The 23,523-nt window shown below is 46.9% G+C and overlaps 1 protein-coding gene across 1 annotated transcript in view; it reads right to left on the bottom strand.

Annotated features, from left to right (window-relative positions):
- The window catches only part of cbfa2t2 (CBFA2/RUNX1 partner transcriptional co-repressor 2), a 193,457-nt gene extending 170,339 nt beyond the window's left edge, over positions 1 to 23,118 (bottom strand). Inside the window, 1 exon segment of the mRNA XM_090228527.1 lies at positions 22,585 to 23,118. The gene's annotated coding sequence lies outside the window, so the exon portion shown is untranslated.
- Positions 23,119 to 23,523: the final 405 nt, after the last annotated feature.

The following is a 23,523-nucleotide window of genomic DNA, read 5'->3' as shown; positions in this document are numbered from 1 at the left end:
ACATGGTAAAGGTATTGAGTCAGTCCACCCAGTCACATGGTAAAGGTATTGAGTCAGTCCACCCAGTCACATGGTAAAGGTATTGAGTCAGTCCACCCAGTCACATGGTAAAGGTATTGAGTCAGTCCACCCAGTCACATGGTAAAGGTGATTACAGGCATTATATTCCCCTGTCACATGGTAAAGGTATTGAGTCAGTCCACCCAGTCACATGGTAAAGGTATTGAGTCAGTCCACCCTGTCACATGGTAAAGGTATTGAGTCAGTCCACCCTGTCACATGGTAAAGGTGATTACAGGCATTATATTCCCCTGTCACATGGTAAAGGTATTGAGTCAGTCCACCCAGTCACATGGTAAAGGTATTGAGTCAGTCCACCCAGTCACATGGTAAAGGTGATTACAGGCATTATATTCCCCTGTCACATGGTAAAGGTATTGAGTCAGTCCACCCAGTCACATGGTAAAGCTGATTACAGGCATTATATTTCCCAGTCACATGGTAAAGGTATTGAGTCAGTCCACCCAGTCACATGGTAAAGGTATTGAGTCAGTCCACCCAGTCACATGGTAAAGGTATTGAGTCAGTCCACCCTGTCACATGGTAAAGGTATTGAGTTAGTCCACCCTGTCACATGGTAAAGGTGATTACAGGCATTATATTCCCCAGTCACATGGTAAAGGTATTGAGTCAGTCCACCCAGTCACATGGTAAAGGTATTGAGTTAGTCCACCCAGTCACATGGTAAAGGTGATTACAGGCATTATATTCCCCTGTCACATGGTAAAGGTATTGAGTCAGTCCACCCAGTCACATGGTAAAGGTATTGAGTCAGTCCACCCTGTCACATGGTAAAGCTGATTACAGGCATTATATTCCCCTGTCACATGGTAAAGGTATTGAGTCAGTCCACCCTGTCACATGGTAAAGCTGATTACAGGCATTATATTCCCCTGTCACATGGTAAAGGTATTGAGTCAGTCCACCCAGTCACATGGTAAAGGTATTGAGTCAGTCCACCCAGTCACATGGTAAAGGTGATTACAGGCATTATATTCCCCAGTCACATGGTAAAGGTATTGAGTCAGTCCACCCAGTCACATGGTAAAGGTGATTACAGGCATTATATTCCCCAGTCACATGGTAAAGGTATTGAGTCAGTCCACCCAGTCACATGGTAAAGGTGATTACAGGCATTATATTCCCCAGTCACATGGTAAAGGTGATTACAGGCATTATATTCCCCAGTCACATGGTAAAGGTGATTACAGGCATTATATTCCCCTGTCAATTATACATTCCACACAGATACAGAACCATAGACGTCCATAGTACATAAGGCTGCGTGTCGTCTAGCCTAGTGAGTGTATGTATGTCCCAAATGACACCCAATTCCCTGTATAGTGCACTACTTTAGACTAGAGCCCTATGTCACAATACTTTGACCAGAGCCCTATGGAACTCTATTCCCTATATAGTGCACTACTTTAGACCAGAGCCCTATGGCACCCTATTCCCTATATAGTGCACTACTTTAGACCAGAGCCTTATGGGTGGAAACCTTGGCCCTGTTCACCTTCTTCTCCTTCTAGTGTGGGAGCTTTCCTGAGTCCACAAACAAAAGCCCATTACAGATAACAGAAGGTCATTTCCATCCTGGGGACAATGTGGCCGTGTGTGTTGCCACAAGGTCGACACACACGCCTGTACCAGACACACAGACAGAGAGACCAGACCCCTCAGAAAAAAGGCTTTCCCATGTCCTCCTTCCCCCCATTCTTCCATCCCTCTATCCCTTCTCCCTCTAGAGAGAGAGAGGGAGAGAGAGAGAGAGAGAGAGAGAGAGAGAGAGAGAAACAGAGACAGAGAGAGAGAGAGAGAGAGAGAGAGGGAGAGAGAGAGAGATAGGGGTTCCAAGTTCCAAGAGTAGCTGGTAAAATGATGAACTCATAATATCTAGTATTTTATATCATACTTCAAATGATTTAGAGGAAGAGTACAAGTTCAGCTTAGTTTCCATTTAAAAATGCCTAGCTACAACTAGCCAAGTGAAATCCAGCTGCAACATGTGCTGTGTGCAACCGTAATCAACTAAGATGGATACATTTACAAGCCCCCCCAAAGCTCAGAAGCCTTGCAATCAAATATGCAGAAGGCATTACCAGTGAAGCAGGGAGGAAAAATATAAAGCAAAGTTTTTTTTAAAGAGCACCCAGAAACCCTAAAACCTTTATGCAACAAAAAGACAAATAAATAAAGAAGTATCTTGTCTTTTCACTGAACGTCTAAATGCTTGGCATCCTGGCGCAAGGCAAACAAACAACTTAAAAGGTCTGGAAACAAGACAATGAGACAATTGTATTTGGACACAACCCCAAAATGTCACATTAATATATAGAGTAACGGAATAGTAATTTTCCAAGGATCTGAAGCCAGTCAAGAGCAGATTGAAGAAGAGTTGTACATGATAAAACCACTAGCTGATAATGAACTAAAAACTAACATCGCCTGCAACTCCCAAAACCTGGCCATCAAAACAGGAGGCCCACAGAGCATCAATCCCTCCAACACCTGTGGCAGCTGTGTGCACACCAGAAACAGCATCAGTGAAACTAATCCAGAACTGCCTCTCCCTACTTGAAGTGGAGCTAACTTACTCAGACATTAGAATGTAACACTGTCCAGACGCTGATGGAAGAGTTGAGACATTAGAATGTAACACTGTCCAGATGCTGATGGAAGAGTTGAGACATTAGAATGTAACACTGTCCAGATGCTGATGGAAGAGTTGAGACATTAGAATGTAACACTGTCCAGACGCTGATGGAAGAGTTGAGACATTAGAATGTAACACTGTCCAGACGCTGATGGAAGAGTTGAGACATTAGAATGTAACACTGTCCAGACGCTGATGGAAGAGTTGAGACATTAGAATGTAACACTATCCAGACGCTGATGGAAGAGTTGAGACATTAGAATGTAACACTGTCCAGACGCTGATGGAAGAGTTGAGACATTAGAATGTAACACTGTCCAGACGCTGATGGAAGAGTTGAGACATTAGAATGTAACACTATCCAGACGCTGATGGAAGAGTTGAGACATTAGAATGTAACACTGTCCAGACGCTGATGGAAGAGTTGAGACATTAGAATGTAACACTGTCCAGACGCTGATGGAAGAGTTGAGACATTAGAATGTAACACTGTCCAGACGCTGATGGAATAGTTGAGACATTAGAATGTAACACTGTCCAGACGCTGATGGAAGAGTTGAGACATTAGAATGTAACACTGTCCAGACGCTGATGGAAGAGTTGAGACATTAGAATGTAACACTGTCCAGACGCTGATGGAAGAGTTGAGACATTAGAATGTAACACTGTCCAGACGCTGATAGAAGAGTTGAGGCATTTCCAGGAGGAGACCCGTGCTTCAAAAGAACAGTTAAGACAGAAGTTAAGACAGAACTTTGAACAAATGCCACAGTCCAATGATATCCTCCGAGAGGAGCTGTTTGTAGTGAAGGTGGAGCTGCAGCAGAGAGAGAGGGGAGGACATGTTGTCCTCAGAGAGGAGCTGTGTGTAGTGAAGGTGGAGCTGCAGCAGAGAGAGAGGGGGGGACATGTTGTCCTCAGAGAGGAGCTGTGTGTAGTGAAGGTGGAGCTGCAGCAGAGAGAGAGGGGGGGACATGTTGTCCTCAGAGAGGAGCTGTGTGTAGTGAAGGTGGAGCTGTAGCAGAGAGAGAGAGGGGGACACTAGCAGTGTTGTTGGACCAATCTGCAGCCCCTGGACTCACCCTCAAAGATGAGGTCAGATTCCTGCTCTACCCAGATGACCTACTGTCACCAACAGATCAGATGAGCTACTGTCACCAACAGATCAGATGAGCTACTGTCACCAACAGATCAGATGACCTACTGTCCCCAACAGATCAGGGTTTACCCAGATGACCTACTGTCCCCAACAGATCAGGGTCTACCCAGATGACCTACTGTCCCCAACAGATCAAGGTCTACCCAGATGACCTACTGTCCCCAACAGGTCAGCGTCTACCCAGATGGCCTACTGTCACCAACAGATCAGGGTCTACCCAGATGACCTACTGCCACCAACAGATCAGATGACCTACTGTCCCCAACAGATCAGATGACCTACTGTCCCCAACAGATCAGGGTCTACCCAGATGACCTACTGTCACCAACAGATCAGGGTCTACCCAGATGACCTACTGTCCCCAACAGATCAGATGACCTACTGTCACCAACAGATCAGGGTCTACCCAGATGACCTACTGTCCCCAACAGATCAGGGTCTACCCAGATGACCTACTGTCACCAACAGATCAGGGTCTACCCAGATGACCTACTGTCCCCAACAGATCAGATGACCTACTGTCACCAACAGATCAGGGTCTACCCAGATGACCTACTGCCACCAACAGATCAGCTGACCTACTGTCCCCAACAAATCAGGGTCTACCCAGATGACCTACTGCCACCAACAGATCAGATGACCTACTGTCATCAACAGATGACCTACTGTCACCAACCTTCTATAGGAATACAACATCAACTGGACAATCAACATCAACTTTCAGAAAACCAATGTCATGATTTAGCAGAAAAAGGGAAGGAATCAGAGCAGCAGACACTCCTTCAAATGAGGAAATACCATGGTTGAACCAACTACCTGGAACAGGAAATGCTATGGTTGAACATGTCCAACTACCTGGAACAGGAAATACCATGGTTGAACATGACCAACTACCTGGAACAGGAAATACCATGGTTGAACCAACTACCTGGAACAGGAAATACCATGGTTGAACATGTCCAACTACCTGGGACAGGAAATACCATGGTTGAACATGTCCAACTACCTGGAACAGGAAATACCATGGTTGAACATGTTCAACTACCTGGGACAGGAAATACCATGGTTGAACATGTCCAACTACCTAGAACAGGAAATACCATGGTTGAACATGTCCAACTACCTGGAACAGGAAACACCATGGTTGAACATGTCCAACTACCTGGAACAGGAAATACCATGGATGAACATGTCCAACTACCTGGAACAGGAAATACCATGGTTGAACATGTCCAACTACCTGGAACAGGAAACACCATGGTTGAACCAACTACCTGGAACAGGAAATACCATGGTTGAACATGTCCAACTACCTGGAACAGGAAACACCATGGTTGAACATGTCCAACTACCTGGAACAGGAAATACCATGGTTGTCCTGGGACTAACAACCAGTGCCTCTGGTGGATTTGATCTGGCAGTGAATGAACTAGAAAAAAAATCCTGCAAAACATTTTACTCCATAAAATGACAATTCTCAAAATGACATATTCCAATCCAAATCTGGTGCAAAATATTCTATAGAGTCATTTTACCAAATGCACTACATGGAGGTGAGGTTTGGCATCCGACCTGTAATTACAATTATAAGCGCTGGGAGAAATACCCAACAGGAAATGTGCAAACAGAATTATCCTAAATATCCAAAAGGAAGCACCAAATAATCTCTGGAGAACTCGGATGAAACTATTCAAAACATGTGTTGGATGTATTTGATACCATTCCACTGATTCTGCTCCAGCCGTTACCACGAACCCGTCCTCCCCAATGAACGTGCCACCAACCTCCTGTGGTGTAGACAGCCTGCTGCTGCGTGTTGCCGCTCTGAGACTAGGTTGGCCTTGATTGGCTAACTGATTTATATATTTTTTTAAAAAGTAAATAAAAAAGACATGTGACTAACCAATCAGACCCAAGCCCATAGCGGGTCCAAAAGGCAAAGACGTGACTGACCAATCAGACCCAAGCCCATAGCGGGTCCAAGAGGCAAAGACATGTGACTGACCAATCAGACCCAAGCCCATAGCGGGTTCAAGAGGCAAAGACATGTGACTGACCAATCAGACCCAAGCCCATAGCGGGTCCAAGAGGCAAAGACATGTGACTGACCAATCAGACCCAAGCCCATAGCGGGTCCAAGAGGCAAAGACATGTGACTGACCAATCAGACCCAAGCCCATAGCGGGTCCAAGAGGCAAAGACATGTGACTGACCAATCAGACCCAAGCCCATAGCGGGTCCAAGAGGCAAAGACATGTGACTGACCAATCAGACCCAAGCCCATAGCGGGTCCAAGAGGCAAAGACATGTGACTGACCAATCAGACCCAAGCCCATAGCGGGTCCAAGAGGCAAAGACATGTGATTGACCAATCAGACCCAAGCCCATAGCGGGTCCAAGAGGCAAAGACATGTGACTGACCAATCAGACCCAAGCCCATAGCGGGTCCAAGAGGCAAAGACATGTGACTGACCAATCAGACCCAAGCCCATAGCGGGTCCAAGAGGCAAAGACATGTGACTGACCAATCAGACCCAAGCCCATAGCGGGTCCAAGAGGCAAAGACATGTGACTGACCAATCAGACCCAAGCCCATAGCGGGTCCAAGAGGCAAAGACATGTGACTGACCAATCAGACCCAAGCCCATAGCGGGTCCAAGAGGCAAAGACATGTGACTGACCAATCAGACCCAAGCCCATAGCGGGTCCAAGAGGCAAAGACATGTGACTGACCAATCAGACCCAAGCCCATAGCGGGTCCAAGAGGCAAAGACATGTGACTGACCAATCAGACCCAAGCCCATAGCGGGTCCAAGAGGCAAAGACATGTGACTGACCAATCAGACCCAAGCCCATAGCGGGTCCAAGAGGCAAAGACATGTGACTGACCAATCAGACCCAAGCCCATAGCGGGTCCAAGAGGCAAAGACATGTGACTGACCAATCAGACCCAAGCCCATAGCGGGTCCAAGAGGCAAAGACATGTGACTGACCAATCAGACCCAAGCCCATAGCGGGTCCAAGAGGCAAAGACATGTGACTGACCAATCAGACCCAAGCCCATAGCGGGTCCAAGAGGCAAAGACATGTGACTGACCAATCAGACCCAAGCCCATAGCGGGTCCAAGAGGCAAAGACATGTGACTGACCAATCAGACCCAAGCCCATAGCGGGTCCAAGAGGCAAAGACATGTGACTGACCAATCAGACCCAAGCCCATAGCGGGTCCAAGAGGCAAAGACATGTGACTGACCAATCAGACCCAAGCCCATAGCGGGTCCAAGAGGCAAAGACATGTGACTGACCAATCAGACCCAAGCCCATAGCGGGTCCAAGAGGCAAAGACATGTGACTGACCAATCAGACCCAAGCCCATAGCGGGTCCAAGAGGCAAAGACATGTGACTGACCAATCAGACCCAAGCCCATAGCGGGTCCAAGAGGCAAAGACATGTGACTGACCAATCAGACCCAAGCCCATAGCGGGTCCAAGAGGCAAAGACATGTGACTGACCAATCAGACCCAAGCCCATAGCGGGTCCAAGAGGCAAAGTCCTTTTGAAATATATGAAATATATGTTTTTTATTATCCAATCACAGGAGCCTGCTCGCAATATTCAAATCACACCAGAGGGCATCATTTAGCCACAGAGGATCAATAGTTAACTGTTGATTATGTTTGATCACAAGCGCATCCAGGTATCGACTAAAATGAAGGAAACACCCTTGTTTACTCTAGTAATTTCTTCATACTGGCAGTTACCGCTATGCCTACGCTACAACATTTAAAACTCCCCGGGGCCTGGGACTTCTGAATCTGTTCAGTTCCATCTAAAAGAGCCCTGTTGTTACAATAATAATAATAATAATAATAATAATAATAATAATAATCTGATCCCTGACACTTTGGATATTTGTTTTGTTGATTTCTTTCTTGAATTTTATTTTATATTATTTATATATGTTTTTATTTCCAACATTTATCTGTTTAATAGAACCAATGCTTTTATTGTATGTCAAATGTGCCTATTTGATTGTGGTATATATATATATATATATATATATATATATATTAATAAAATAATTACAATAAATGTAAATACAAATTTGTATAATGTAGAGATATTTGTCATTGTAATACTGCATATTTCCACTAAAGATGTCAAATAAGCCAGAGGACTGATGAGAAAGGTGCCGGTGAACTTGGTTGGTTTACAAAAAGGTGTCAAAATCAGGAGTCCCAAATGGCACTATTTTCCCTATTTAGTGCACTACTTTCTCACCAGGGCCCCATACGACTCCGGTCAAAAAACAGTGGCTATTATATGGAATAGGGGGCCATTTGGAATGCAGGGTGTGACATCATCAATGAGAGTGGGCAGGATCCAGATAACACACCTGGTTGTGGTCCAACAACAGAACAATCAGCGCTGTAGTTATTCCAGCGCTTGGCTCTTCCATACTCTATTGGTGGAGCAGGAAAAATGGTCTTGGGCTGTTTCTCCTATCTATACAACTGTACACCAATCTGTCTCCTATCTAAACAACTGTACACCATTCTGTCTCATATCTATCCAACTGTACACCATTCTGTCTGCTATCTAAACAACTGTACACCATTCTGTCTCCTATCTATCCAACTGTACACCATTCTGTCTCCTATCTATCCAACTGTACACCACTCTGTCTCCTATCTATCCAACAGCACACCACTCTGTCTCCTATCTATCCAACTGTACACCACTCTGTCTCCTATCTATCCAACAGTACACCACTCTGTCTCTTATCTGTCCAACTGTACACCACTCTGTCTCTTATCTGTCCAACTGTATAGCATTCTGTCTCCTATCTATCCAACTGTACACCATTCTGTCTCCTATCTATCCAACTGTACACCATTCTGTCTCCTATCTATCCAACTGTACACCACTCTGTCTCCTATCTATCCAACAGCACACCACTCTGTCTCCTATCTGTCCAACTGTACACCACTCTGTCTCTTATCTGTCCAACTGTATAGCATTCTGTCTCCTATCTATCCAACTGTACACCATTCTGTCTCCTATCTATCCAACTGTATACCACTCTGTCTCCTATCTGTCCAACAGCACACCACTCTGTCTCCTATCTATCCAACTGTACACCACTCTGTCTCCTATCTATCCAACTGTACACCACTCTGTCTCCTATCTATCCAACAGTACACCACTCTGTCTCTTATCTGTCCAACTGTACACCACTCTGTCTCTTATCTGTCCAACTGTATAGCATTCTGTCTCCTATCTATCCAACTGTACACCATTCTGTCTCCTATCTATCCAACTGTACACCACTCTGTCTCCTATCTGTCCAACAGCACACCACTCTGTCTCCTATCTATCCAACTGTACACCACTCTGTCTCCTATCTATCCAACTGTACACCACTCTGTCTCTTATCTGTCCAACTGTATAGCATTCTGTCTCCTATCTATCCAACTGTACACCATTCTGTCTCCTATCTATCCAACAGTACATCACCCTGTCCCCTATCTATCCAACAGTACACCATTCTGTCTCCTATCTATCCAACAGTACATCACCCTGTCCCCTATCTATCCAACAGTACACCACCCTGTCTCCTATCTATCCAACAGTACCACCACCCTGTCCCCTATCTATCCAATAGTACAACATTCTGTCTCCTATCTATCCAACAGTACACCACCCTGTCCCCTATCTATCCAACAGTACAACATTCTGTCTCCTATCTACCCAACAGTACACCACCCTGTCCCCTATCTATCCAACAGTACAACATTCTGTCTCCTATCTATCCAACAGTACATCACCCTGTCCCCTATCTATCCAACAGTACAACATTCTGTCAACTATCTATCCAACAGTACACCACCCTGTCCCCTATCTATCCAACAGTACAACATTCTGTCTCCTATCTACCCAACAGTACATCACCCTGTCCCCTATCTATCCAACAGTACAACATTCTGTCTCCTATCTATCCAACAGTACACCACCCTGTCCCCTATCTATCCAACAGTACACCATTCTGTCTCCTATCTATCCAACAGTACACCACTCCACTGAATGTGACTCCACAACAGAACCGAACAGGTGTGAGGCATGTGGACAGCCTGGTGGCTGGGGAGATGATCCCTAACAGACAGACAGCTACAACCTGCAGACATACAGAGCCAAAGTCCAGCCAGAATCACAGCAGTCCAGACAGACCAGCCAATAAGTCCAGCCTGACAGAATCACAGCAGGCCAAACAGACCAGCCAGTAAGGCAAGCCAGACCAGCCATTAAGTCCAGCCAGCCAGACCAGCCAGTAAGTCCAGCCAGCCAGACCTGCCAGTAAGTCCAGCCAGACCAGCCAGTAAGTCCAGCCAGCCAAATCAGTCAGCAAGTCTAGCCAGCCAGCCAATAAGTCCAGCCAGCCAGACCAGCCGGACCAGCCATTAAGTCCAGCCAGCCATATCAGTCAGCAAGTCTAGCCAGCCAGCCATTAAGTCCAGCCAGCCAAACCAGTCAGCAAGGCTAGCCAGCCAGCCAGTCATTTCAGCCAGCCAGACCAACCGGTAAGTCCAACCAGTCAGCCAGTAAGTCCAGCCAGCCAGTAAGTCCAGCCAGCCAGTACGTCCAGCCAGCCAGTAAGTCCAGCCAGTCCAGCCAGCCAAATCAGTCAGCAAGTCTAGCCAGCCAGCCAATAAGTCCAGGCAGCCAGACCAGCCATTAAGTCCATCCAGCCATATCAGTCAGCAAGTCTAGCCAGCCAGCAATTAAGTCCAGCCAGCCAAATCAGTCAGCAAGGCTAGCCAGCCAGCCAGTCATTTCAGCCAGCCAGACCAACCGGTAAGTCCAACCAGTCAGCCAGTAAGTCCAGCCAGCCAGTAAGTCCAGCCAGCCATTCAGTCCAGCCAAACCAGGCAGTAAGTGCAGCCAGCCAGACCAGCCAGTAAGTCCAGCAAGCCATTAAGTCCAGCCAAACAAGCCAGTAAGTGCAGCCAGCCGGACCAGCCAGTAAGTCCAGCCAGCCAATCCAGTCAGCAAGTCTAGCCAGCCAGCCAGTAAGTCCAGCCAGCCAGACCAACTGGTAAGTCCAACCAGTCAGCCAGTAAGACCAGTTAGCCAGACCAGCCAGCGAGTCTCGGTCTAATTCTGCTCTGCATGCATTATTTGATGTTTTACGTTGCACACAGAGGATATTTCTGCAGAATTCTGCGTGCAGAGTCTCAATTTGGTGTTTGTCCCATTTTGTGAATTGTTGGTTGGTGAGCAGACCCCAGACCTCACAACCATAAAGGGCAATGGGTTCTATAACTGATTCATGTATTTTTAGCCAGATCCTAATTGGTAAGTCGAATTTTATGTTCCTTTTGATGAAATAGAATGCCCTTCTTGCCTTTCACAGCTTTGTGGAAGTTACCTGTGGTGCTGATGTTTATGCCAATGTACAGTGGGGTAAAAAAGTATTTAGTCAGCCACCAATTCTGCAAGTTCTCCCACTTAACCTGTTAGAGCTCTAGGGGCGCTATTTCATTTTTGGATAAAAAACGTACCCGTTTTAAGCGCGATATTTTGTCACGAAAAGATGCTCGACTATGCATATTCTTGACAGTTTTGGAAAGAAAACACTGAAGTTTCAGAATCTGCAAAGATTTTGTCTGTAAGTGCCCCAGAACTCATTCTACAGGCGAAACCAAGATGATGCATCACCCAGGAATTAGCAGAATTTCTGAAGCTCTGTTTTCCATTCTCTCCTTATATGGCTGTGATTGCGCAACGAATGAGCCTACACTTTCTGTCGTTCGCCCAAGGTCTTAGCAGCATTGTGACGTATTTGTAGGCATATCATTGGAAGATTGACCATAAGAGACTACATTTTCCAAGTGTCCGCCTGGTGTCCTGCGTCGAATTCGGTGCGCAATTGCAAGCTGCTTGTACTTTACCATTTGATTCAGGGGAGAAAGCATGTGTCCAAGAACGATGTATCAATGAAGAGATATGTGAAAAACACCTTGATGATTGATTCTAAACAACGTTTGCCATGTTTTCAGTCGATATTATGGAGTTAATTTGGAAAAAAGTTTTGCGTTTTGAGGACTGAATTTATGGATTTTTTTTGGTAGCCAAATGTGATGTATAAAACGGAGCTATTTCTAATACACAAGGAATCTTTTTGGAAAAACTGATATCTGCTATCTAACTGAGAGTATCCTCATTGAAAACATCAGAAGTTCTTCAAAGGTAAATGATTTTATTTGAAGGCTTTTATGTTTTTGTTAATGTTGCGTGCTGGATGCTAACGCTAATGCTAACGCTAAATGCTAACGCGAAATGCTAACTCTAGCTAGCTACTTTTACACAAATTATTGTTTTCCTATGGTTGAGAAGCATATTTTGAAAATCTGAGATGACAGTGTTGTTTACAAAAGGCTAAGCTTGAGAGATGGCATATTTATTTCATTTCATTTGCGATTTTCATAAATAGTTAACGTTGTGTTATGCTAATGAGCTTGCTGATAGATTTACACAATCCTGGATACAAGGGTTTTTTCATAGCTAAACGTGACGCAGAAAACGGAGCGATTTGTCCTAAACAAATAATCTTTCAGGAAAAACTGAACATTTGCTATCTGAGAGTCTCCTCATTGAAAACATCTGAAGTTCTTCAAAGGTAAATTATTTTTTTTAATGCTTTTCTGTTTTTTTGTGTAAATGTTGCCAGCTGAATGCTAATGCTAAATGCTACGTTAGCCATCAATACTGTTACACAAATGCTTGTTTTGCAATGGTTGAGAAGCATATTTTGAAAATCTGAGATGACAGTGTTGTTAACAAAAGGCTAGGCTTGAGAGCTAGCATATTTATTTCATTTCATTTGCGATTTTCATGAATAGTTAACAGTGCGTTATGGTAATGAGCTTGAGTCTGTATTCACGAACCCGGATCCGGGATGGGGAGATCAGAAAGGTTAAAAAGATGAGAGAGGCCTGTAATTTTCATCATAGGAGCACTTCAACTATGACAGACAAAATTAGGGAAAAAAATCCAGAAAATCACATTGTAGGATTTTTAATGCATTTATTTGCAAATTATGGTGGAAAATAGGTATTTGGTCAATAACAAAAGTTTATCTCAATACTTTGTTATATACCATACCCTTTGTTGGCAATGACAGAGGTTAAACGTTTTCTGTAAGTCTTCACAAGGTTTTCACACACTGTTGCTGGTATTTTGGCCCATTCCTCCATGCAGATCTCCTCTAGAGCAGTGATGTTCTGGGGCTGTTGCTGGGCAACACAGACTTTAAACTCCCTCCAAAGATTTTCTATGGGGTTGAGATCTGGAGACTGGCTAGGCCACTCCAGGACCTTGAAATGCTTCTTACGAAGCCACTCCTTCGTTGCCCGGGCGGTGTGTTTGGGATCATTGTCATGCTGAAAGACCCAGCCACGTTTCATCTTCAATGCCCTTGCTGAAGGAAGGAGGTTTTCACTCAAAATCTCACGATACATTGTCCCATTCATTCTTTTGTTTACACGGATCAGTCATCCTGATCCCTTTGCAGAAAAACAGCCCCAAAGCATGATGTTTCCACCCCCATGCTTCACAGTAGGTATGGTGTTCTTTGGATAAAACTCAGCATTCTTTGTCCTCCAAACACGAAGAGTTGAATTTTTACCAAAAAGTTCTATTTTGGTTTCATCTGACCATATGACATTCTCCCAATCTTCTTCTGGATCATCCAAATGCTCTCTAGCAAACTTCAGACGGGCCTGGACATGTACTGGCTAAAGCAGGGGGACATGTCTGGCACTGCAGGATTTGAATCCCTGGCGGCGTAGTGTACCTATGATGAAAATTACAGGCCTCTCTCATCTTTTTAAGTGGGAGAACTTGCACAATTGGTGGCTGACTAAATACGTTTTTGCCCCACTGTATGTATATTTTCTTGTGTGCTCTAGAGCAACGGTGTCTAGATGGAATTTGTTTATGTGGTCCTGGCGACTGGGCCTTTTTGGAACACCATTATTTTGGTCTTACTGAGATTTACTGTCAGGGCCCAGGTCTGGCAGAATTTGTGCAGAAGATCTAGATGCTGCTGTAGGCCCTCCTTGGTTGGTGACAGAAGCACCAGATCATCAGCAAACAGTAGACATTTGACTTCAGATTCTAGCAGGGTGAGGCCGGGTGCTGCAGACTTTTCTAGTGCCCGTGCCAATTCATTGATATATATTTTGAAGAGGGTTGGGCTTAAGCTGCATCCCTGTCTCACCCCACGGCCCTGTGAGAAGAAATGTGTGTGTTTTTGCTTATTTTAACTGCACACTTGTTGTTTGTGTACATGGATTTTATAATGTTGTATATTTTTCCCCCAACACCACTTTCCATCCATTTGTATAGCAGACCCTCATGCCAAATTTAGTCAAAGGCTTTTTTGAAATTAACAAAGCATGAGAAGACTTTGCCTTTGTTTCGGTTTGTTTGTTTGTCTATCAGGGTGTGCAGGGTGAACACGTGGTCTGTCGTACGATAATTTGGTAAAAAGCCAATTTGACATTTGCTCAGTACATTGTTTTCATTGAGGAAATGTACAAGTCTGCTGTTAATAATAATGCAGAGGATTTTCCCACGGTTACTGTTGACACATATTCCACGGTAGTTATTGGGGTCAAATTTGTCTCCACTTTTGTGGATTGGGGTGATCAGTCCATGGTTCCAAATACTGGGAAAGATGCCAGAGCTGAGGATGATGTTAAAGAGTTTTAGTACATACAGCCCATTGGAATTTGTGGTCTGTATATTTAATAATTTCATTGAGGATACCATCAACACCACATGCCTTGTTGGGTTGGAGGGTTTGTGTTTTGTCCTGTAGTTCATTCAAGGTAATTAGAGAATCCAGTGGGTTCTGGTAGTCTTTAATATTTGATACTAAGATTTGTAATTGATCATGTATATGTTTTTGCTGTTTGTTCTTTGTTGTAGAGCCAAAAAGATTGGAGAAGTGGTTTACCCATACATCTCCATTTTGGATATATAACTCTTCATGTTGTTGTTTGTTTCACGTTTTGCAATTATCCCAGAAGTGGTTTGATTGTATTTATTCTTCAATTACATTGAGCTGATTTCTGACGTGCTGTTTCCGTAGTGTATTTCTGTATTGTTTTAGTGACTCAGGTTTTCTGGGTCTCAATGTTTTTGGTTGGACAGATTTCTCAATTTCTTTCTCAGGTTTTTGCATTCTTCACCAAACCATTTGTCATTGTTGTTCATTTTCTTCAGTTTTCTGCTTGAAATTTTTAGATTTGATGGGGAAGCTGAAAGGTTAAATATACTTTTGAGATTTTATACTGCCAGGTTTACACCTTCACTATTATTACAGTGTAATGTTTTGTCCAGGAAGTTGTCTAAAAGGGATTGAATGTGTTGTTGCCTAATAGTTTTTTGGTAGGTTTCCACAATACTTTCCTTCCATCTATAGCATTTCTTAATATTATTCAGTTCCTTTGGCTTTGATGCCTCATGATTGAGTATTGCTCTGTTCAAGTAGACTGTGATTTTGCTGTGATCTGATAGGGGTGTCAGTGGGCTTACTGTGAACGCTCTGAGAGACTCTGGGTTGAGGTCAGTGATAAAGTAGTCTACAGTACTACTGCCAAGAAATGAGCTATAGCTACAGTAGGAGTCCCATCGAAGCCTACCGTTGACTATGTACAGACCCAGCGTGCGACAGAGCTGCAGGAGTTGTGACACATTTTTGTTGGTTATGTTGTCGTAGTTGTGCCTAGGGGGACATATGGGGGAGGGAATGCTGTCACCTCCAGGTAGGTGTTTGTCACCCTGTGTGCTGAGGGTGTCAGGTTCTTCTCCTGTTCTGGCATTTAGGTCACCACAGACTAGTACATGTCCCTGGGCTTGGAAATGATTGATTTCCCCCTCCAGGATGGAGAAGCTGTCTTCATTAAAGTATGGGGATTATAGTGGGGGGATACAGGCAGCACACAGGAGGATATTTTTCATTTCCTTTTGAATTTCTAGCCAGATGTAAAATGTTCCTGTTTTGATTAATTTAATGGAGTGAGTTAGATCTGCTCTATACCAAATTAGCATAACCCCTGAGTCCCTTCCCTGTTTCACACCTGTTAGTGTGGTGGATGGGACTACCAGCTCTCTGTAACCTAGAGGACAACCAGTGGGTCCGTGTCCTCTATACCATGTTCCTTGTAGGATGACAATGTCTGTATTCACGATTTATTTGATGAAGTCCAGGTTCCTGCTCTTTAGGCCAAAGACAGATGACCTCAGGCCTTGGATATTCCAGGATGAGATACATGTCATTCTCACTGTTTCTATGTTTTTCTCTTCAAACACATGCTGAGTGGTAATTAAAAAGCCAGTTTCAAGTTGTGTGTCTAGCCTACAGTCCGACCAGTCAGAACAATCAAATGATGAACATTTATTGATTTCCCCAATCATAGCAATAAGTATTATCACAGCTAGCTAAAAGTATTAGGGAGCAGTGAACAAAATGTTGCCGTAGCTTGGTGGTAGTTCAACTAGTAATTTAACTACATGTCTCAGCCTCCAGTATTTATGCTGCAGTAGTTTGTGTCGGGGGGCTGGGGTCAGTTTGTTATATCTGGAGTACTTCTCCTGTCCTATTCGGTGTCCTGTGTGAATTTAAGTGTGCTCTCTCTAATTCTCTCTTTCTCTCTTTCTTTCTCTCTCTCGGAGGACCTGAGCCCTAGGACCATGTCTCAGGACTACCTGACATGATGACTCCTTGCTGTCCCCAGTCCACCTGGCCGTGCTGCTGCTCCAGTTTCAACTGTTCTGCCTTATTATTATTGGACCATGCTGGTCATTTATGAACATTTGAACATCTTGGCCATGTTCTGTTATAATCTCCACCCGGCACAGCCAGAAGAGGACTGGCCACCCCACATAGCCTGGTTCCTCTCTAGGTTTATTCCTAGGTTTTGGCCTTTCTAGGGAGTTTTTCCTAGCCACCGTGCTTCTACACCTGCATTGCTTGCTGTTTGAGGTTTTAGGCTGGGTTTCTGTACAGCACTTTGAGATATCAGCTGATGTACGAAGGGCTATATAAATACATTTGATTTGATTTGATGTTTGTCACACCCTGACCTTAGAGATCCTTATTTATTATCTATGTTTGGTTAGGTCAGGGTGTGACGCGGGTGGGAAAATCTATGTTTTCTATTTCTTTGTTGTTTTTGCTGAGTGTGGTTCCCAATCAGAGGCAGCTGTCTGTCGTTGTCTCTGATTGGGGATCATATATAAGTTGGATTTTGTTATTTTTGTTTGAGTGTTTCTTGTAAATAAATATCATGAACAATTTCCACGCTGTGCTTTGGTCCACTCTTCCTTACACCGACGACGAGCGTTACAATGTTGCAGTAGCTTGGTGGTAGTTCAACTAAATTAAATTCTTGGTAGTGTTTTCAGTAGTTAATCAGCAGTTAGCAGTCTAGCTACCTACTGGGCAAACACTGAACGTTGAATCAACGTTGTTTCCATGTCATTTCAACCAGAAAAGTGTTATACCGTTGAATCAATGTGGAAACTGATTGGTTTTGAAAAAAAAATCATCAATGTAAGGGAATTTCTTCTAGACCACATCACCCCAGTAGACTAGACCCATCACCCCAGCAGACTAGACCCCACCCCCCCAGCAGCCTAGACCCCAGTAGACTAGACCCATCACCCCAGCAGCCTAGACCCCAGCAGCCTAGACCCCATCACCCCAGCAGCCTAGACCCCATCACCCCAGCAGCCTAGACCCCATCACCCCAGCAGACTAGACCCCACCCCCCCAGCAGCCTAGACCCCAGTAGACTAGACCCATCACCCAAGTAGACTAGACCCCATCACCGCAGCAGACTAGACCCCATCACCCCAGCAGACTAGACCCCATCACCCCAGCAGACTAGACCCATCACCCCAGTAGACTAGACCCCATCACCCCAGCAGCCTAGACCCCACCACCCCAGTAGACTAGACCCATTACCCAAGTAGACTAGACCCCATCACCCCAGTAGACCCCAGCAGCCTAGACCCCATCACCCCAGCAGCCTAGACCCCATCACCCCAGCAGCCTAGACCCAATCACCCAAGTAGACTAGACCCCATCACCCCAGCAGCCTAGACCCCATCACCCCAGTAGACTAGACGCCATCACCCCAGTAGACTAGACCCCATCACCCCAGCAGCCTAGACCCCATCACCCCAGCAGCCTAGACCCCATCACCCCAGCAGCCTTGACCCCATCACCCCAGTAGACTAGACCCCATCACCCCAGCAGCCTAGACCCCATCACCCCAGCAGCCTAGACCCCATCACCCCAGCAGCCTAGACCCCATCACCCCAGCAGAATAGACCCCATCACCCCAGCAGCCTAGACCCCATCACCCCAGCAGCCTAGACCCCATCACCCCAGCAGCCTAGACCCCATCACCCCAGCAGCCTAGACCCCATCACCCCAGCAGAATAGACCCCATCACCCCAGCAGCCTAGACCCCATCACGCCAGCAGCCTAGACCCCATCACCCCAGCAGCCTAGACCCCATCACCCCAGCAGCCTAGACCCCATCACCTCAGCAGCCTAGACCCCATCACCCCAGCAGCCTAGACCCCATCACCCCAGCAGCCTAGACCCCATCACCACAGCAGCCTAGACCCCATCACCCCAGCAACCTAGACCCCATCACCCCAGCAGCCTAGACCCCATCACCCCAGCAGCCTAGACCACATCACCCCAGCAGCCTAGACCCCATCACCCCAGCAGCCTAGACCCCATCACCCCAGCAGCCTAGACCCCATCACCCCAGCAGCCTAGACCCCATCACCCCAGCAGCCTAGACCCCATCACCCCAGCAGCCTAGACCCCATCACCCCAGCAGCCTAGACCCCACCCCCCCAGCAGCCTCGACCCCATCACCCCAGCAGCCTAGACCCCATCACCACAGCAGCCTCGACCCCATCACCCCAGCAGCCTAGACCCCATCACCCCAGCAGCCTAGACCCCATCACCCCAGCAGCCTAGACCCCATCACCACAGCAGCCTCGACCCCATCACCACAGCAGCCTCGACCCCATCACCACAGCAGCCTAGACCCCATCACCCCAGCAGCCTAGACCCCATCACCCCAGCAGCCTAGACCCCATCACCACAGCAGCCTCGACCCCATCACCCCAGCAGCCTAGACCCCATCACCCCAGCAGCCTAGACCCCATCACCCCAGCAGCCTAGACCCCATCACCACAGCAGCCTCGACCCCATCACCCCAGCAGCCTAGACCCCACCCCCCAGCAGCCTAGACCCCATCACCCCAGCAGCCTAGACCCCATCACCACAGCAGCCTCGACCCCATCACCACAGCAGCCTAGACCCCATCACCCCAGCAGCCTAGACCCCATCACCCCAGCAGAATAGACCCCATCACCCCAGCAGCCTAGACCCCATCACCCCAGCAGCCTAGACCCCATCACGCCAGCAGCCTAGACCCCATCACCCCAGCAGCCTTGACCCCATCACCCCAGTAGACTAGACCCCATCACCCCAGCAGCCTAGACCCCATCACCCCAGCAGCCTAGACCCCATCACCCCAGCAGCCTAGACCCCATCACCCCAGCAGCCTAGACCCCATCACCCCAGCAGAATAGACCCCATCACCCCAGCAGCCTAGACCCCTTCACCCCAGCAGCCTAGACCACATCACCCCAGCAGCCTAGACCCCATCACCCCAGCAGCCTAGACCCCATCACCCCAGCAGCCTAGACCCCATCACCCCAGCAGAATAGACCCCATCACCCCAGCAGCCTAGACCCCATCACCCCAGCAGCCTAGACCCCATCTCGCCAGCAGCCTAGACCCCATCACCCCAGCAGCCTAGACCCCATCACCCCAGCAGCCTAGACCCCATCACCTCAGCAGCCTAGACCCCATCACCCCAGCAGCCTAGACCCCATCACCCCAGCAGCCTAGACCCCATCACCCCAGCAGCCTAGACCCCATCACCCCAGCAGCCTAGACCCCATCACCCCAGCAGCCTAGACCCCATCACCCCAGCAGCCTAGACCACATCACCCCAGCAGCCTAGACCCCATCACCCCAGCAGCCTAGACCCCATCACCCCAGCAGCCTAGACCCCATCACCCCAGCAGCCTAGACCCCATCACCCCAGCAGCCTAGACCCCATCACCCCAGCAGCCTAGACCCCATCACCCCAGCAGCCTAGACCCCACCCCCCCAACAGCCTCGACCCCATCACCCCAGCAGCCTAGACCCCATCACCACAGCAGCCTCGACCCCATCACCCCAGCAGCCTAGACCCCATCACCCCAGCAGCCTAGACCCCATCACCCCAGCAGCCTAGACCCCATCACCACAGCAGCCTCGACCCCATCACCCCAGCAGCCTAGACCCCACCCCCCAGCAGCCTAGACCCCATCACCCCAGCAGCCTAGACCCCATCACCACAGCAGCCTCGACCCCATCACCACAGCAGCCTAGACCCCATCACCCCAGCAGCCTAGACCCCATCACCCCAGCAGCCTAGACCCCATCACCCCAGCAGCCTAGACCCCATCACCCCAGCAGCCTAGACCCCATCACCCCAGCAGCCTAGACCCCATCACCACAGCAGCCTCGACCCCATCACCACAGCAGCCTAGACCCCATCACCCCAGCAGCCTAGACCCCATCATCCCAGCAGCCTAGACCCCATCACCCCAACAGCCTAGACCCCATCACCACAGCAGCCTAGACCCCATCACCCCAGCAGCCTAGACCCCATCACCACAGCAGCCTAGACCCCATCACCACAGCAGCCTAGACCCCATCACCACAGCAGCCTAGACCCCATCACCCCAGCAGCCTAGACCCCATCACCACAGCAGCCTAGACCCCATCACCACAGCAGCCTAGACCCCATCACCACAGCAGCCTAGACCCCATCACCCCAGCAGCCTAGACCCCATCACCCCAGCAGACTAGACCCCATCACCCCAGCAGCCTAGACCCCATCACCCCAGCAGCTTGCCCGGTGTTTTTCTTTCTTTGCTTTCACAGGAGACATGCTGACTGCCGCGGAGACCAAGTTCCCATAGCTATTGAGAAAATATAAACCAAACCCTTTAATTTCAGTGTTAAACTTTTGCCAAAACTCTAGGCTACCCCGCCACTACCAATACAACCACTGCCCCCTAAAATAAATCCCATTTCAACTTCAACTTAGATTTTTTTTGGGGGGGGGCGGGGGGGTCACGTGAGGATTTGTGGGACAAAGTCTCAGTGGGTTGAGAGTAAAAACATCAGGATGGATTGAGGAGATGTGACTGGTCCTCGGTGGGGGTTGGGCCAGGTGGTGTTCTAATGACATGCAAAGTCGCACGGATGTCAACCTTTAAAAGAAGAGCGACCAAAACTATGGAGAGCAGAAACACAGACACCACAGTGTGTTGCTAAGACCCTTGAATAAACCGGGTTCAGGGCTCCAGACTCCAGGGGATTGTCAGCTGACGTGGCAGGCCTACCACAGGTCGAAGGGGTGACATTGGATGTGACAGATTGGTGTGTGTGTGTGTGTGTGTGTGTGTGTGTGTGTGTGTGTGTGTGTGTGTGTGTGTGTGTGTGTGTGTGTGAGTATGTGTTGGGAGAGCAGACAGGCTGGCCAGGCATGGACATTAAAGCATTCTTTCAAACTGACATGAATATTATTATTCAATTGTATATACTACATACTGACATGAATATTGTTTGTTACATTTTGTATACTACATACTGAGATGAATATTGTCATTACATTGGATATACTACATACTGACATGTATATTGTTATTCAACAGCATATACTAGACTCCATCACCCCAGCACACTAGACCCGATCACGCCGAATCACTCCGAATTTTTAAAGTTCCGGTTAAGGTTTGGGATCGACTTAAAACCAAAATATCAAAAACAACTTTATATCCTGCTGGATTCGAACATAAAACCATGGGAACCAGAGGCAGACGCTTGAAACCCATATGCCATACACGCAAAACTGAAATGTAGTTGAAGGTGACTGTTGCCCCTAGTGGCCGATTTTCACGTCATCTCCCGACGTCCTAAGACAAGGACGGATGTTGAATACTGACTTATCACGGGTGACCTGCCTGCCCAAATCATCTTTGTATGAAACCATTACGCGCGGAAAGAACCACGTTGCATACATAGTCAATTATTTCACCAGGGTTGTCTCTTATGACTAATGAACATGAAAAATGACAACTACAACATAAGAAGCCCGCTGATTAAATCAGTGTTATATTTTTACAGGTCTGTTTCAACAGAGATTCTCTTTATTTACGCGCATTTATTTCCAATAATACCATATCCAGTTGCGCATGAATATAAACCGCAATTCCATAGTCTAGATCATAGATTATTTCAATTCATATAATATTCATATTTTGACAATATTTTTGACTAATCATTTTCATAAAGAACCATTTCCCACTTCAGCAATCACCTTTGTTGCATCCGATACATTTCGCCACGGCTATAACGCAACAGGGCTACAGCAAGTCTCACCAGATGATCTAGCGTATATTTACTTCTCTCCACAACCAAATATACACAGCAACATAAAGGACAAGCAAAGAAGAGAGTGAATGCATGAATAAATAAATGGCACTTACACTGAAAAGATGCACAATTCCCACCATGCGTTACGATGGTGTGAGGGCAAAATGTATTTCCAGTCAGCCTCTGACTCCAATCAATGTTAGAATGACGAATGGTTATCAGTTCAGTCAATAAAAATACGGCTGAAGAAGTCAGAACGGTCAGTCAGAAACCCAGAACACATGAGCAGCACAGCAGGGTGGCAAGGATTCTTCATTCAGCAGACAACATTCTGGATGGAACGGAGCTGATGTTCAAGGCGTTCGAGTCGAGCTAGAGAGAAAACACGGAGATGATGCGACGCTATCAAATAGGCTACCTCTTCTGTTCTGCTTGCCGTCGTTGAAAGCCTTTTTATCTTCCAAAATGACTGTTGAAATTAAATGAATTTATCTTATAGATATATAGGCTAGTCTAGGTTAGAGAGGAGATGAATAACCACGCATTCGGACTTGCACATTTGGCGCGCCTGCCGGTTGTGTGTCGGTTGCCGTTAGAACGAGGAATAGAATAGTGATGCTTCCTCCTGCAGTTGGGGTCGGTCGGTCGGCGGCGCTCCGGGACCCAGGTGGAGGGAGTCGGTGTGGGCGGGCTCCCAGCGGTGGGAGGAGGAGGAGGAGGTGTGACAGGCCGACTGAGCAAGCAGCTCCAACAGGCTGTAGCTTCTGTGTCCCAAAACAGGTTGTAGAGGTCAAGTAGAAGTGTATAATAGACTAGAATGGTGTGTTATAGACAAAAAGTCACCTGGGTTAATTGTATTGCCCCACTCATTTAGAGCAACTTCTGAAATGTGCCTCTGTAGGTGACTGAATGTGCACGGACACTCTCTGTTTCTCGCTCTTGCTCTCATCTCTCTCTCACCCTCTAAAACTCTATTCAATTTCAATTCAAGGGGATTTATTGACATGGGAAACACATGTTAACGTTGCCAAAGCAAGTGAAATTAATAATGA

Source organism: Oncorhynchus mykiss, chromosome 30 (assembly GCF_057628025.1).
Source record: "Oncorhynchus mykiss isolate SJ-2025 chromosome 30, ASM5762802v1, whole genome shotgun sequence".
Lineage (NCBI taxonomy): Eukaryota > Metazoa > Chordata > Actinopteri > Salmoniformes > Salmonidae > Oncorhynchus > Oncorhynchus mykiss.
This window is presented reverse-complemented; position numbering and strand designations above follow the sequence as displayed.